Below are 18,687 nucleotides of genomic sequence, written 5' to 3'. Positions count from 1 at the left end.
GATGCAGAAGACAAAAACAAACCATCAAAGTAATGAAGATGAAATTGAAACAAGTACCAAAAAAAGTAGATGATGAGAAAAATACAGTAAGGGACAGAAGATATAAGGAGAATAAAATTGAACTCTTCCAAATATTTGAAAATTTAAGCACACATGCCTGCATGCAAGGAAAATCATAAAACACAATGGTTAAGATGTAAAAGGATAACAAAGACCTTCAAATTTGTGGTCACAAGAACATCTAAGACAGAATTTAAGAATATACTTTTCTATGGAATTGCAAAAGAATCTTGGATTCCTGGAAGGCTTGATGGACTGAGTACTAGGATGAATGAATTCTTCCTAGCTAAGCAGAAAGCCATGAGTTTCCATATCTGAGTGTGGATAAACTCAACCTAACTGAAGCTGTGGGCCAGCCTCAGATCAACTCAAAACCTAGGAAGAATCCAAATAAACAGCCTTTCTTTCCAACAGTCAAATGAAGAAAGAACTTGCACTGTTTGAGAAATAGAACAACACTGGTCCTTCATATGTAATGTTGGGAATGGAGTTTTTAAAAGTAAGACTTTCAGTGAAGCAAGAATGTGTGATCCATACTGAAGAGACAACTTACTGGTGAAATATTAAACAGTTTCTCCTAAGATCAGAAGAAAGGAAATGATATCTGTACTCACCACTTTTGTTACATACTAGAGGTCCTAGCCAGGTCCAGCAGTAAAGTAAAGAAAAGAAATTGAATGCATTAAGTTTGCATTATTTCTTTTGGAAGACAGTATAATAGTGTACATAGAAAATACCAAGTTATCTACCAAGAGAACAATACAAACAGCTACAACTAATAAATAGTTTTATCCAGTTCACAGACTATAAGGTCAATGTACAAAAGTCAAATTTGTTTCTATGTAATAGTAATGAATAATTGGACAATGAAAAATTTTAAACAATACTATTTACAACTATAAAAACATGAAATATTTACAAATATACTTAATAGAGCTTACATACCTTCTATGCCATTAACAATGAAACATTTTGGGGATTAAAAAAAAAGAAAGAGAACCTAAGAAGATGGAGAGAGGAATGATATTCATTGACTGGAAATCTCAATAGTGTTAAGATGTCAGCTCACCCCAAATTGGTATGTAAATTAAATTAATTGCCAATCAAAACACAACCAGCTGTTTGTGTGAAAAATGATACAAATGCTTTGGAAAACTGACAGTTCTCATAAATTTAAACATACTCTATATTGTATGACTCACCAATCCCACTCCTAAGTATATATCAAAGATTGATGAAAACATGTCCACAAAAAATTACAAAATGTTATACAAAAATCTTCACAGTAACTTTATAATAATAACTGGAAACAACCCAAATGTCTATAAAAGTGGATAAAGAAATGGTATATTCATGCAACAGAATAAAAATTTTAAAATACACGAAATTTATAAATATCAAAAACATTGTTTTGCATGAGAGAAGCCAGAAACAAAAGAGAATGTGCTGTGATTCCATTCATATGAAGTTCAAAGCAGGCAAAATAAACTATAGTAATAAACATCAGGACAGTGGTTGCCTCTGAGTATGTTGGCAGGGGGAGTGAGCAGCAGGGTTCAGAATCAGAGGGGGTTGGATCCAAGGGCTTGAAGGATCTTTTCCATGTGAAGGAAATATTCTGTATCTTGTTTGGAATGGGGTAAATGGATTTGTAAATTTGTTAAAACTTGTCAGACTGTGTGCACTTAAGATCGGTACATTTCACTGTATGTAGATTATACTTGAATAAAATTATAAAATCTGTGTGGCAGTCATGGAGCTCTTTGACTCAGGTATTCATTCAAGAGTGCAGCAGGTATGCAGTTAACCTATAGCCTCAAGCTGTAACACCTTTAGGATGTGCTGCAGCATTGGAGCTAAGGACATGTTCTCTTTTGCACCTCTAGCCAAATGACTTAGCATGGCCTGAGTATTAGATGCTGGCCATTTCTGCTCAATGAGATACTTTCTTAATGGGAAGTTTGTTTAGAGCTTCCCCTTAGAACTAGCCACAATGTTTCAGAGGTGCACTATAGTCTGAGGCTCTTCCTATCCATCTGTCCTTGCTTTCCCCTCTCTTTCTCACATTTTAGACTTGTGGCATGGTCTGAATGTTTTTTCTGACCTACTTCTGCTTCCTCTTGCCATTTTCTTTCACAGTCATTAGGCTTAGTAAATCTCTTCCATGTCTAACTCCATCTTGGCTTTTGCCACAAACTGTCAATTAAAAAAGTCTGTGATAGAAAGGAGACTAAATATATGTCATATCAATACGTTTATATGGGTGTAATTCCAGAATTTTTTTTTTTTTTTTCAGAAAGTAAATTGCATTTATGCCTTTATGCTGGATGCAACAGGCTTACCTAAAACACACATTTAATGGTTGGATATAGAGTTGTGTACAAAGGCACAACTGTAAACAAAAGGCTCTCTGTAAACAGAAAGCAGAAGTTATGATCAGATTAGGAGGAATTCAAGCCAAAACACATTAAGGAAAGGCAATTTTGTATTCTTAATACCAAAACCAGACAAGGATGCCACGAGAAAAGAACATTATAGGCCAATATCCCTGATGAACATAGATGTAAAAATCCTCAACAAAATATTAGCAAAACAAATTCAACAATACATTAAAAGGATTATACCCCATGATCAAGTGGGATTCATTCTAGGGATGCAAGGATAGTTCAACATTCACAAATCAGCTAACGTGGTACACCATTAATCAAATGAGGGATAAAAAGCCTATCATTTAAAAGATGCTGAAAGAGCATTTGACAAAATTCAATATCCATTTATGATGAAAACTCTCAACAATGTGGGTATGGAGGTAGTGTGCCTCAAAATGTAAAGGCCATATATGAGAAAACCACAGTTAACTATGCTCAATGGTGAAAAGCTGAAAACTTCTCTAAGAAGGAACAAGACAAGGATGTTTACTCTCATCACTTTTATTCAAAATAGTACTGGAAGCCCTAGCCACAACAGACAACAAAAGAAATAAAAGCTATTTCAATTGGTGAGGAAGAAGTAAAACTTGCACTATTTACAGATGACATGATATTATACATAGAAAACCCTGAAGCCTCCATCAAAAAACTGTTAGAACTGATAAAATAGTAAAATTGCAGGATACAAAATATGCAAAAAACCTGTTTTGTTTCTATCTGCTAATAATAACTTATCACAAAGAGAAATAATCCCTTTTCCAGCTACATTAAAAAGAATAAAATACCTAGGAATAAATTTCACCAAGGACAGGAAGGACCCATATATTGAGAACTACAAAATGTTAATGAAATAAAGGGAAGAAGACTCAGATAAGTGGAAAGATGTATTATGCTCATGGATTAGAAGAATCAGCATTATGTCCATACTACCCAAAGCAATCTACAGATTCAATGCAATCAATATAAAAATTCTAATCTCTGTTATTTTTCAAAGAAACAGAATAAATAATCCTAGAATCTATATGGAACCACAAAAAACTGAATAGCTAAAGTGATCTTGAGAAAGAACAAAGCTGAAAGCATCATACTCCCTGATTTCAAACTATATTACAAAGCTACAGTAATAAAGACAATAAGGTATTGTCATAAAAACAGACATACAGATTGATGGAACAGAATAGAGAGCCCAGAAATAAACCCATGCATATATGGTCAATTAATTTAAGACAAAAATGGGGAAAAGAAAATCTCTTCCATACATGATGTTGGGAAAGCTTGACTGCCACATGCAAAAGAATGAAACTCAACCCTACCTTACAATATATCCTAAAGTTAACTGAAAGTGGATTAAAGACCTGAAACCATAAAACTAAAAGAAAACATAGGTGGTAAGCTCCTTGACAGTTATACTGATATTCTGAATCTGACCCCAAAAGCAAAAGCAACAAAAGCAAAAATAAATCAGTGGAAGTACATCATACTCAAAGCTTCTGCACAGCAATGGAAACCATCAACAAAATGGAAAGGCAACCGACTAAATAGGAGAAAATATTTGCAAATAATGTATCTGATAACAGGCTAATGTATCTGATAACAGGCTAATATCTAAAATACATAAAGAGCTCATAAGCTCAATAGCAAAAAAATCCGATTTTAAAAATGAAGATGCGAATAGACATCTTTTTACCAAAAAAGACATACAGATTGCCAAGAGGTACATGAAAAGATGCTCAACATCATTCAGGGAAATGCAAATCAAAACTACAATGAATATTACTTTACATATGTTAGAAAGACTATCATGAAAAAGACAAGAAACAACAAGTGTTGGCTAGGATGTGGAGAAAAGGGAACCCTTGTGCACTCTATGAGAATGTTGAGTTTCCAAAAAAAATTAAAAATAGAACTACCACATGATTCAGCAATCTGATTTTTGGGTATTTATCTGAAGAAAACGAAAACACTAATTTGAAAAGATATATGCACCCTCATGTTTACTGCAGCATTATTTACAACAACCAAGAAATGGAAACAGCCTGTGTCCACCAATAGATGGATAGATAAAGACTTTGTGGTATATACATAAAATGAAATATTAGTCATAAAAAAATAATGAAATCTTGCCATTTGCAACAACATTGATGGGCCTCGAGGGCATTATGCTAAGTGAAGTAAGTTAGAGAGAAAGACAAAAACTATATGATCTCTTTTATATGTGGAATCAAAAAGAAAAAAAAAATCAAGCTCATAGATACAGAAAACTGGTGGTTGCCAGAGGCAAAGGGTGGCAAGATAGTGAGAAATGGGTGAAGGGGTTAAAAGGTAAAAATTAAAAAGAAGTAAAGCAATGTTAGAGGGAGCTGAGGATTTTTTTAAATTAATTAATTAATTAATTTTAGGGAACTGTGGATTTTAATTATTTCCTGAAGTGAGGCTACAGCAAGACTCATGTTGCCCATTGAGGAGGCTTTGATTTCATATACCGATGGCTCAGATGATAATTTCCCATTCCCCTCCTTGCCTTGGTTAGAGAATCTAGTTAAGTAAATTGATATTTGACAGTATTGAGGGTATACAAAAACAACCCAAGGATGGGATATTGTATATTAATCTATGACTGCAGGAAGGAGGCTTTGCAAAGTAAATCAGGAATTAAATTTCACAAAATGCTGTTTCACTGTGAAAGGAAATAGACAAATTCATCTGCAAGGACATGTCAGACACAGAAAAATTAAAAAGTAAATTAAAAATAAATTTTTAAAAAAGGAAATATTCATTTTGACAGCATGAAGAGACATTTCAAATATTGGTGACTTTAAAGGCAACCAACAAACTGAAGGATGAGGAGAAAGGAAATTTCCCCTGAAAACAAATAATTGTACATGTGAATCATTCTGTAGTTAATTTTTCTTATTAACTTGTTTTATTTTTTATGTGTTTAAATTTGCATCCAAAATAGTTAGCATATAGTGCAACAATGATTTCAGGAGTAGATTCCTTAGTGCCCCTTACCCATTTAGCCCATCCCTCCTCCCACAACCCCTCCAGTAACCCTCAGTTTGTTCTCTATATTTATGAGTCTCTTCTGTTTTGTCCCCTTCTCTGGTTTTATATTATTTTTGTTTCCCTTCCCTTCTGTTCATCTGTTTTGTCTCTTAAAGTCCTCATATGAGTGAAGTCATAGGATTTTTGTCTTTCTCTGACTGACTAATTTTACTTAGCATAATACCCTCCAGTTCCATCCACGTAGTTGCAAATGGCAAGATTTCGTTCTTTTTGATTGCTGAGTAATACCCCATTGTATATATATACCACACCTTCTTTATCCATTCATCCATAGATGGACATTTGGGCTCTTTCCATACTTTGGTTATTGTTGATAGTGCTGCTGTAAACATTGGGGTGTCCCTTCAAAACAGCACACCTGTATCCTGTGGATAAATGCCTAGTAGTGCAAATGCTGGGTCATAGGGTAGTTCTATTTTTAGTTTTTTGAGGAACCTCTATACTGTTTTCCAGAATGGCTGCACCAGCTTGCATTCCTGTGTAGTTAATTTAATTTAATAAACTTGTGTGGATAAGCCAACAATATCAATTTATGTAATATATTTCTGGACTCAGCTGTCTCTTCAAAAAGTTATTTTCTTTAATAACCAAAATATATGTTCTGTCTGAGAAACTTTATAACATCTGGCTTAAACAGTTATGCATAATAATTTTGTAAGTATATCAAATGCATTCCTTTGCATTTATCTCAATTGTAGCTATATAAATTTATTTCTCCGATTATTAGACTAATATCTTTCCTGTCATACTTTGAGATCCATAAGGGCAGGGATATTATTGGTTGGTTGGTTGGTTTGCTTGTTTTTATCATTGTATCCTCAGCATCTGACACAATGTCTGGCACATAGTGGGCACTCAATAATTCTTATGAATCAATAAATGAAGAATGGAACACAATAATATTGATGTAATTCTCTATTAAGGACTACAGCTAAATTTGTTCCTTCTAGATGGAAGTCTTCCTGGAGGCAGAAAGTTGCCGTGCTCATTTATTGCTGCATCCATTCAATCAGCAATTTATTGACATGGCAGACAACACTATTCTAAGCATGGAATACATGGTGATAAGAAGAATAGATATTGTTCCTGCCCTGGAGGAGCTCATAATCTGGTAGGTAACTGATTAAAGACTTATCAATTCTCTATTTTAATATTTTATGTACAGCTATAATTATACATTTATGGTAGTGCTGTATCAGAGGGCTCTCATAAGCTCTTTTCTTATTTGATCCTCACATATTTGATCTTACATATTTATATACATATATACATACATAACATATATACATATTTGATTCTTACATATTTACATTTGTGTTTCCACTTTAAATTTCAATTTAGTATTTTCAAAGTTCCCACAAAATAAGTAGAAATGTATCAATGCAGTTCTTTACACTTAGTAAGACCAGGTTGTGATAAGGTCTAACAGTTTTTCAAATAGCATTAAAAATTCTTAAGATTAAAATTTTCCTTTCCTAACTTCTTTCAAAGACAATGAAAATAAGCATTTTTGAAACTGAGTATAATTTTATTAAACCTTAAATCTTATTTTATTAAACCTTATTTCAATAAGCATAAAAATCAGGGAGTAGTATTTTTAAAGTAGGTTATTTCATAATCATGTTGTCTAAATATAAAATACTTTCTTTAAAAAATTACTGTTGTGTTTATTTTGGCTTATATTTTCTTTTATTGGTTTTTTGTCTCTGGTGAGTATATCACATAGTCATTTATTTTAACCATTCCTCAAATAGTAAACAATAAGTTGTTTTGAGAGTTATATTCTCTAAGTTGGAATGGCATCATCATTTGCAGCCATTTTCTTCTCCTTCAATGAAATGTAAGGAGGGTTTAAAATTTCTATGACATTTTTTAGATCTTTCTCTAACATAAATGACTCAGTACTCTGAATATCTGTGCTTTATATTTTTAGCCTCATTATTTTGCTGTTTTCTTCTATTCTTATTGCTTATTCTGATGATCCAATTCCAGTCATCCTCATCAACATGACTCAAGTCTTTTTCTCTTCTAGGAGGTGTTCTAGGAACATTCCAGCAAAACCTCCCTATCTGTAAAACTCATCTAATATGGGATCATGGGTTCCTTTATGATAATGTCTTTTTGTTGCTTATTCAACATTCCACATGTTTTCCCCTAAATGAGATTGCAAATTCCCTGAAATTAGGGACTAAGGCAGTATAGCCAAGTGTATCAGAATCATGGATTCTCTAGCTGGATTGCCTTGGGTGACTCCCTGCACTCTCACTATTTCCCTTGGGGCATAAGACAACTGTTCTAAGTAATTTCTTCTTCTAAAATACTCTAAAATAAATGTCTGCTCTTATTTTTTCAATAATAAGTATCATTTACATAGCAATTTACCACAATTTATTGAATTTAGTCCTGATAATATTATGTTAAATATGTGTTGTTATCCTCACTTTATAGATGAAGACCCTTTTGCTCAAAGAAGTCAAGAACTTGCATGAGATGATATTGTAAGAGGTAGAACCAAGGCTATTTATCTATATATAGCACAGTACTTTGCATACTGATGGTACTAAATTAGGTGATTGATGAGTTGTCTCATGCTTGAAATCTTTTCCTACTGGGGCTTTCTGTGTAGACATCTGTTAATTTCTTTGAGTTTCTCCCTGTTCATTTCCTGCAAACTTTCCCTCTTCCCACCTCAAGAATTTTAAGAATAGGAGAGGATTAATTATGTATCAGCTACCATTCGACTATGTCAAATTGAACCCTGAAATTAATTTGAAATTTCCTGCTTGACTTGTAAAGTCAGTCTCTATTCGTTTTATACTTTAAAACTTCATATTCTCTTGATCACCTTTCTGTGACTGCACAGCTGAGTCACTCTTTCATGTTCCCTGCTCCACTGCTTACTTCCTTTCTTCCCCTCAAGCCATTACATCTGTCCTTCCTTACAAAATATGTTTCTTGTTGGTTGAATCTGTTTTTAATTCAAGTCTTCAATCATCCTTCATTGCCTGGAGTACTTACAGCTTTTCCAAAAGCCCATTTGTAATTTTACCCCTTTACTTTAGATTTCTTCTTCTCTTTCTTTTTTTCTTTTAGAAATCTTGTTCTTTGATTTTCACATAGTATTATCTCTTTATCTACTGTTCATTCAAACTTTACTATTTTCCCATGCTGACTATAGCAGAACGAGTTGAAATTTATCTGCTGATAATCACACATATATCACTAATTAAAGTTCACTTATTTAACTATATGTGGATTGAAAAACAACCCAACCTCTGCCTCTTTATCAATCTAAGTAAAAAACTAGGATTCTATTTTGTCTTAAAGATGATGGAATTTCAGGAGAAGGAAAACTTTGGGTAAGATAGAAATTTCTGTGACAACTAAGGTAGACAACATTCTATAACAATATAAACATACATATTTTGGTATAAACGTGTGGCTTAGTGTCCATAAAGACCTGACCCCCCCCGCCCCCCACACCTCTCTCTCTGTGTTTGTGTAGGGAGCTCAAGACACTGCCTATTTCTGTATCCCAATTACTTTTTTCTCATAGCAGCATTCACAGTGGCTGTTTTGATTCAAAAGGATTAAACTTCTTGCTTGAGTTTTCCCTCTCAGGGTTTGGTTATCAGACCTAGGGCCTACAGGGCAAACCTCCACATTCTCACATTCGAAATCAAATGTCTAATTTCAGGTTCCCAATAACAGTATAAATTATACATTACCCCTGGGAAGATGCAAGACTATCAGTATTACTTAATTCTACCGAAGTTGTATCGGGGTCTGCACTAGTTTGTCCCGCTTCTTGATTTTAAGGGATCCCAATTTGGCAACTCTTATGGTCTTGTGTTGATAAAACTCTACCATGCTTATAAATCAGCTCAAGGGAGTCTAACATACCTGGAGTTTGAATGCCTGTATCAAGAATTGCCTTATTATTCTTTATTCTCTGAAGGTATCATTCAGTCAAGGGTTTCTGAAGTTTCATACCATACTCTTGCTATGAGACAAATTCTACCCCTGGGCTGAACATATAGGGGGCTCTAGCTCACAGACTCCTCAACTCAATAATACACGCCATTTATACTGTTGATTACTTATGCCCATTGCTCCAAGCATTCTAGTGGGGATCTGAGATCTTGCTGCTAAGCACAGTTGGCTGGCGTTTCTGCTGTTGTGTTGCCCAGAATCTTTCATCTTTGGTTTCAGTCTTTCAAATCTTCCCAGATGCCTGACCTACCTGATTTCTAATCGGGGTTCGAGGTACTTGCCAACTGAAGCCTGCCTTTGTTAATTTTCTTAACTTGAATCTTTGCCTACTTAGATCTTCTTTAGTCACAGCCTTCACATTTACTCTCTTATAGTTGAATTCCTCATTCTGCCCCTGTGGCCTCCATCCTTTTTTGTTTCAGTCTAAGTTCTGGTGACATACCCTGGTCAGTCATTCTATAACTTGCACATTATGTGTGAAGGAAGTAATATTTTTTTCCTCAATGCACAGCCTTTGTAATTTAATAAAATATAAGTGAGTAGTAACTCAGAAGAATGTGCCCACATATCAACATACTTGTTAAGTGAATTAACACATTAAGTTATCCACAATTATTAAATGATAGTCTAATTATTAAACTTTTCATTCAATAAACGAATCAGAATGGTTTAATTAGTCTCACTACATTATTACCTTAGGCTCAAGGTCTTCAGCAGCTCTTGCTAAAAGCTGATTTATTTTTAGTTATAAATTTAAGAGTGCAAGCAATACTAATTTCCAGTACAATGATGAAGCAATTGCTTCTCTTTACAAAAAGAAAATCTCTGGCAGAGAGTTAACTTATTTATGGGTATGAAGAAATCAACATGGAAAATAATACAAAGAAGATGGTTTAAGAAATGTTCATTGGATAAATGAATGAATGGTTGAACTAACCATACTGCTTATTTTTTGTGACATATTTTGGACATGATTGTTTCATTTACTCATATTGGTAGCATTCTTATCATGTTAGGAAGTCTAACATATCTGGAGTTTGGATTCTTATATGAACAATTCCCTTAGTATTCTTTATTTTCTCCAAGTATCATTCAGTCAAGGGTATCTGAAGTTTCCCACCAGGCTCTTATCTGGTTTCTTTCCACAAAAGTTATGCTGGAGGTGAATTATTGGCCAATTGATAACAAACAGGTTTTAAAAACTTATACCTGATTGGAATGTCATGTTCAGTGTTTGACTTCCTAGAAGAGTTCCAAGGTATTTCTCCCATTGAGTATGTTTTCTGCTTTTTCTGTTGGTAGCGCTAGTAAATTCAGATATGCATTATTTGGTATCAGACATAAATAGCGATGCATTGCCATTATAAAGCTTGTAAATGGTATATAAAAATGTTTTTCTATACTGAGACTTTTTAATAGGATGTTCATGCTAGAGAGGCATTGTAGTATTTAGCACTGAAGTCCAAGGAAATTAGCTGGTGCCATATCATGTATTAGACACAATAATGCTCAGTTGCCGGTAACAGAAACCCAAAATAACAATTGTTCCAACAAAAGAACAATTTATTTACATCTCAAGTAAAATTCCAAAATGGACAGTGCAATGCTGCAGGGGAAATCTGTTCCACAAAGTCCTCAAGAACTGGATTCCTTCTATCTTGTTCTATAATACATAGATTTCTTTAAATTTTTTTAAAGTTTATTCATTTTTGAGAGAGAGAGACAGAGCATGAGCAGAGGAGGGGCAGAGAGAGAGAGAGAGAGGTAGACACAGAATCTGAAGCAGGCTCCAGGCTCTGAGCTGTCAGCACAGAGCCCGACAAGGGGCTCAAACTCACCAACCGAGATCATGACCTGAGCCGAAGTTGGACGCTCAACCGACTGAGCCACCCAGGTGCCCCTGTAATACATAGATTTCTATTCACAAGGTCTACTCATGGTCCAAATTGGTTGCTCCATCCACATTTTAAAAGAGAGGAAGGGAAAAATGAAACTAGAAACAAGCAAATGGTGTAGGCCAGCTATTTTGTGGGGGCCAGCTTTTTTAAAAAAATGTTTTTATTTATTTTTTGGGAGAGAGAGATGGAGCACGAGCAGGGGAGGGGCACAGAGAGAGGGAGTCACAGAATCCAAAGCAGGTTCCAGGCTCCCAGCTGTCAGCTTAGAGCGCGATATGGGGCTCGAACCCATGAACTGTGAGATCCATGACCTGAGCTGAAGTTGGACGCTTAATTGACTGTGTCACCCAGGCACCCCATGGAGGGCAGCTATTTTAAAGAAAAGTTTTGCTTACATGTTATTAACTAGAATTCAGTCATATGCCACTTAAGCTACAAGGGAGATGAGGCATCCATGAATCTGACTAAAATGTCAGAAGTTCTTTAATTATGGAAGAAGAGGAGGACTTTTGAAGGGCAGTAAGGATTCTCTACAACCATATGTGAATTATTTCAGGTTAAGGAAGCTCTGAAAACAAAGATTGAAATATTTAATTACTTTGATTAGTCACTGGAGAATACCAGCCATTGAAATTTTAAAAAAAAATTTTTTTTTAACGTTTATTTATTTTTGAGACAGAGAGAGACAGAGCATGAACAGGGGAGGGGCAGAGAGAGAGGAAGACACAGAATCTGAAGCAGGCTCCAGGCTCTGAGCTGTCAGCACAGAGCCCGATACGGGGCTCGAACCCACGGACTGTGAGATCATGACCTGAGCCGAAGTCGAACGCTTAACCGACAAAGCCACCCAGGCGCCCCACCATTGAAATTTTTAATATATAAATCACAACGTGTTATATATTACAACTTAATATGCATTTGGTCAGTTTTACAATTGAAATACATTGGAATAAGGCATAGAAAAAATAAGTAAGTCATAAGAGTATGTAACATTAGTCATAACTTCTAATTGTCTATTAACCAAACTGGGTCAAGTGTAAAGAACATGAATTGCTCAAAATTATCAGAGATTAAAATAAATCTCCTTAGTAAAATGGCATTTCTCTACTCCTACCTTATTGATTTGAGTGTGGCTGAAATAAAGAGACGAGGGAACTTGACTGAAACAAATTGGATGAACTAGAAATCCTGATGAACATCATATAACAAAAAGTTGGGGCTAGTTGTGCTAGCTCAAAGAGAATGGGAATGCATAAACATGTGCCAGAATAAATCTTTTCAATAAATACTGAATGTAACAAGGTTAGATACTGCATTTCTTTGATATTTGCATGTTGCACATGAATAAATTTAAATTGAAGAACAAATGTTTAGAAATTTATGTTCTTGTAATTTTATTTTATTTTATTTAATTTATTTATTTTTTTTAACGTTTATTTATTTTTGAGACAGAGAGAGACAGAGCATGAACAGGGGAGGAGCAGAGAGAGAGGGAGACACAGAATCCGAAACAGGCTCCAGGCTCTGAGCGGTCAGCACAGAGCCTGACGCGGGGCTCGAACTCACGGACCGTGAGATCATGACCTGAGCCGAAGTCGGACGCTTAACCGACGAGCCACCCAGGCGCCCCTGTTCTTGTAATTTTAAAGAGAATATCAATTCAAGAATATTCCATTTGAACAACAAATGTTGTTAAAATGTCAATACTACCCAAAGCAATCTACATATTCAATGCAGTCCCTATCAAAATAACTTCTTCACAGAGTTTCAACAAATAATCCTAAAATTTGTATGGAGCCAGAAAAGACCCCGAATAGCCAAAGCAATCTTGAAAAAGAAAGCCAAAGAAGGAGGCATCACAATCCCAGACTTCAAGCTATACTACAAAGCTGTAATCATCAAGACAGTATGGTACTGGCACAAGAACAGATATTCAAATCAATGGAACAGAATAGAGAACCCAGAAATGGACCCACAAACGTATGGCCAACTAATCTTTGACAAAGCGGGAAAGGATATCCAAGGGAAAAAAGACAGTCTCTTCAGCAAGTGGTGCTGGGAAAACTGGACAGAGACATGCAGACAAATGAACCTGGACCACTTTCTTACACCATACACAAAAATAAACTCAAAATGGGTGAAAGACCTCAATGTAAGACAGGAAGCCATCAAAATCCTTGAAGAAAAAGTAGGCAAAAACCTCTTTGACCTTGGCCGCAGCAACTTCTTACTCAGCACAACTCTGGAGGCAAGGGAAGCAAAAGCAAAAATGAACTACTGGGACCTCATCAAAATAAAATTTTCTGCACAGCGAAGGAAAGAATCAGCAAAACTAAAAGACAACCGACGGAATGGGAGAAGATATTTGCAAATGACATATCAGATAAAGGGTTAGTATTCAAAGTCTATAGAGAACTAATCAAACTCAACACCCAAAAAACAAATAATCCAGTGAAGAAATGGGCAAAAGACATGAATAGACACTTCTCCAAAGAAGACACCCAGGTGGCCAACCGACACATGAAAAAATGCTCCACATCACTCATCATCAGGGAAATACAAATCAAAACCACAATGAGATACCACCTCACACCTGTCAGAATGGCTAACATTAACAACTCAGGCAACAACAGATGTTGGCGAGGATGCGGAGAAAGAGGATCTCTTTTGCATTGTTGGTAGGAATGCAAGCTGGTGCAGCCATTCTGGAAAACAGTATGGGGGTTCCTCAAAAAACTAAAAATAGAACTACCCTACGACCCAGCATTTGCACTACTAGGCATTTATCCATGGGATACAGGTGTGCTGTTTCAAAGGGACACATGCACCCCCATGTTTATAGCAGCACTATCAACAATAGCCAAAGTATGGAAAGAGCCCAAATGTCCATCGATGGATGAATGGATAAAGAAGGTGTGGTATATATATACAATGGAGTATTACTCAGCAATCAAAAAGAATGAAATCTTGCCATTTGCAACTACGTGGATGGAACTGGAGGGTATTATGCTAAGTGAAATTAATCAGAGAAAGACAAGAATCCTATGACTTCACTCATATGAGGACTTTAAGAGACAAAACAGATGAACAGAAGGGAAGGGAAACAAAAATAATATAAAACCAGGGAAGGGGTCAAAACAGAAGAGACTCATAAATATGGAGAACAAACTGAGGGTTACTGGGGGAGTTGTGGGAGGAGGGATGGGCTAAATGGGTAAGGAGCACTAAGGAATCTACTCCTGAAATCATTGTTGCACTATATGCTAACTAATTTGGATGTAACATAAAAAAAAAAGAATATTTCGTTTGGTGATCTTTTGCTTCATTAATTATATCACTTGTTTCCACAATTTTCTCCCTTTTTGCACCTGCATTTTCAAGATATGAGAAATATGCTATGCTCTCTGCCTTCCCCCAACCCTGGAAACACTCTGCTCAATATATACTTTACTTTGTGAAGGAAGCTTAGAGTTTTTTTAGTGCTCTTATACTTGAAAAGATTGAATTCTCTAAGGTGACTTTCAAGCAGATGTCATTTATTAAATAGTTATGTTTCCTCATTCATTAATCTTAGCATTTTTCTCATCAGTTCTGCTATGAAAATGTAGCCAAAACAAAACTTTGGAGACAGTCTGAGGCATGTACTACCCACTCCTTTCCTTTCTTTGCTTCTGGAAGCAGATGTGTTTTAATACAGGGGGCGGTGGGTGGGGGGGAATGATGATACAAAGAGGACTTTTTTGGTCTCTTCTTCCATAGAGTTTATAGTATCTATATGTGTTTTGTAGTACACAAGTATTATCTCTTGGCTATTAACATTCTGTGCAATAAAATTAGCCTTCTTTTCTCTTTTAAATTAGAAGTTTAAATAAGTTGGAATTTATTCGTCCTTCTCTTCATCTTTCTTTGGCTTACTAGGGTAACAGGATGTAGACATTTAAGAGCAATGTGCTGACAAAGCCAAGAGAATGCATTTCCTTTACACTTAGTGGGAAAAAAATCTCCAAAACAGTAAAATATAAAAAGGATAAATTTAGGGGCCACCTGTCTGACTCAGTCAGAAGAGCATGCAACTCTTGATCTCAGGGTTGTGAGTTTGAGCCCCGCAATGGGTATAGAGATTACTTACATAAATAAACTTAAAAAAAAAAGATATTTAGAAAAGTGAAGAGCAGGAGTGGCCTGAGGTTGTGTGGGGCCTGAGGGTTATTTAATATGGGAGGAACACTTCTTTAAGAATCAGAGTGCAAACTATCTTTACAACCCTAAAACAAATGACCATGTGATCACGTTGATAGGGTCCGTCCTGGGGTTTTGGAGGTGGCCTGTGCACGTGAGAGGACCTACAGCTTCTATAGCTTCATGGTAAGTGTGCCTCTGGTTCATCTACAGTATGGTTTCAGATGTACTTTTTGGGGTTTTTGCTATTGATTTGTGTTACACTTCACTGGATCCCCCATTTTTACTAAATGGACTTTCTAGAGCCAAGCATTGGATTTGTTATATCATAGGACAGAAGTTGGGCAGTATGGCCCTGGCCTCAGACTATTTCTTTGGAGCCTGTGTCAGTCCATGTGCCAGAACCATGGAGCTGCCTTTTTGTTTTCTAACAAGAGATCAGAAGGTCTCTTTCTGGGGAGGGAAATGATTAATGAAGAACATTCATCTTGTAAAGAAACATCTTAAATAGTGTCCATTCACCCTATACATATTGATTATTCTTTCAAGGAGAAATCCAAATGCCATGACTATAAGCTGCGCATAGCATCTGTGAACTCCTCATAAGCTCAGTTAGGAAATACAAAGTTGGGTGTGTTTGTGTGTGTGAATATATATGATAATTTTGTCAGTTTGGCAGGCAATTATTTTTACTTAAAAAGCAAGTAATTTCTTGGCATTTTATACTTACAGGTTATTAATATACATAGTTTATAAAGTGTTAAGATTAGTTTTTAGCTAACACACTCATAATTCTATTTAAAATAAATCGTTTCCCTCTTTAATGGAGACATTTTTGGAAGTAATATGTTTATTCCTACATTATTGAAATATATATTTTCAGAATTTCAGATGGAATTTGTTTTATAAATTCATTGTGTGTGTGTGAATACATGTGAATACATACATGTGAATACATACATATACATACAGACACAAACACACATACATGTGCATACATACACATACATTTTGTCTTTTGCATGGCCTATGTGAATAAAATTACAAAATTCTACTATGGTTATATTTATTTATGTGGGAGGATAAAAGAATAAAAGAAATGAAAGGAAATAGCCTATGCATGGATAGGAAGACTCGGTATTATCAGGATGTCATTTATGTGCACACTCATCTGTAGCTAAGTACGATTCAATTGCTTTTGAAGTGTTGTGCTTAGGAACTTGAAGATTAAAAAGGGATTTTAAAGTACATTTATGAAAAAATCATGCAAAAATAGTCAGGAAATTTTTCAAAAGAAGAATAAGGACCAGAGACTTTATCTTATTTTTTTTTAAGTTAATATCAGACTTCAGCAACTAACTAACTTCAGCAATTAATGTGTATTATGTAATTAGGTATGTAGTGTACTGATGTACACAAGTCAATAGGAAATAAGCCCAAGTATTTATTATGATTTAGTATATCAGCACAGTGGCATATAAAATCACCGGGAAGTGTTAGGAAATAAAAATAGCATTTATTGGGCACTCACTATGTACCCGGTGCTGCTCCAATCACTTGACATCTATCATTTAATCCTAACCTCACAATAACCTTATGAGTTTGTATTAGTCCTGATTTATAGATGTAGGATCTAAGACTTAGAGAAATTAAATAATTTGCCAATGATCATACAGGTGGTAAGTGAGAGGTGGGTTTTAGATCTAGGCAATCTGGCTCCCAACCCAATCTCTTAACCAGTATGCGTTACTGCCCACAGTGCCCCTTGCCAATGATACATGCTAGTTATTTTAGAGCATTGTCAGTATAACAGGCAAAACAGTTTTTAAGTATTTTTTCACTTTCTAAATTGCATTCTTTAATTACCAAGGAGAATGAACTTGTAAAATATTGCATATGTAGACGTCTTTTTTTTTTTTTTTTGGTAAACTACCTACTCCCACTGTTATGTTCAACTTTTACTTTTTGATTTATAAGAATTCTTCACATATTAAGGATATTACTCTTTATTTATCATATATATGGTTGCAGCCACACTCAAATTCAAAAATGACAAACCATACTTTGCCTCTATATTACTAATTATACTGTTTTCACCTTTCCTGAAACGTACTTTCCCTGCATAACATCCCTGCTCTTCACGATCTCAGTTTATTTATTTATTTTATTTATTTTTTTTTTAAATGTTTTTTATTTATTTTTGAGACAGAGAGAGACAGAGCATGAACGGGGGAGGGGCAGAGAGAGAGGGAGACACAGAATCCGAAGCAGGCTCCAGGCTCTGAGCCATCACCCCAGAGCCCGACGCGGGGCTCGAACTCACGGACCGCGAGATCGTGACCTGAGCTGAAGTCGGACGCTTAACCGACTGAGCCACCCAGGCGCCCCACGATCTCAGTTTAAACATTACCTCACAGTAAGGCCTTCCCTGAAACCCGGGACTAAGTTAGAACTCCCTCTTCCAGGTAACCAAAATACCCTGTACCTCCCTCTTGTAAACATGAATCATATTTATATTTACTTGTCCAAAGTTTATCCACTCTAACAGAGGGTGAATATTCTGCTTATATTTACCTGTGAAATGTTTTCCTTTCATAATTTTCTTGTTCCTGATATGGCCTTTTCTTCCCACTCCCTTCAATGTTTCTTGTAAGGCTGGTTTAGTGGTGGTGAACTCCTTTAACTTGTTTTTCTGGGAAACTCTATCTGTCCATTCTGAATGACAGGGTTGCTGAGTAGAGTAATCTTGGTTGCAAGTTTTTTTTTTCCTTCCAGTACTTTGACTCTATCATGCCCCTCCCTTCTGGCCTGCAGAGTTTCTGCTGAAAAAATCAGCTGGTAGCCTTATGGGGTTTCCCTTATATGCAATGATTTTCTTTCCTCTTGTCACTTTTAAAACTCTACCTCTACTTTTTGGCATTTTAATTATTATGTGTCTTGGTGTAGACCTCATTGGGTTAATTTTGTTGGGGCCTGTTTGCTTCCTGGACCTGGATCTCTGTTTCTTTACCCAGATTAGGGAAGTTTTCAGTTATTATTTCTTCAAATAAATTTTCTACTCC

General features: G+C 35.6%; 1 long non-coding RNA gene across 1 annotated transcript in view; it reads right to left on the bottom strand.

Annotated features, from left to right (window-relative positions):
* Positions 1-18,337, bottom strand: part of LOC145715617 (uncharacterized) — a 37,884-nt gene extending 19,547 nt beyond the window's left edge. The window contains exon 1 of the long non-coding RNA XR_014137949.1: positions 18,200-18,337. This is a non-coding gene — a long non-coding RNA (uncharacterized LOC145715617). The remainder of the gene's footprint in view (positions 1-18,199) is intronic.
* Positions 18,338-18,687: the final 350 nt, after the last annotated feature.

The sequence above is a fragment of the Panthera onca genome, chromosome B4 (assembly GCF_046562875.1).
Source record: "Panthera onca isolate mPanOnc1 chromosome B4, mPanOnc1 haplotype 2, whole genome shotgun sequence".
NCBI classification, from domain to species: Eukaryota; Metazoa; Chordata; class Mammalia; order Carnivora; family Felidae; genus Panthera; species Panthera onca.
Note: the sequence above shows the minus strand (reverse complement) of the source record. Positions and strands in the feature narration are given on the sequence as shown.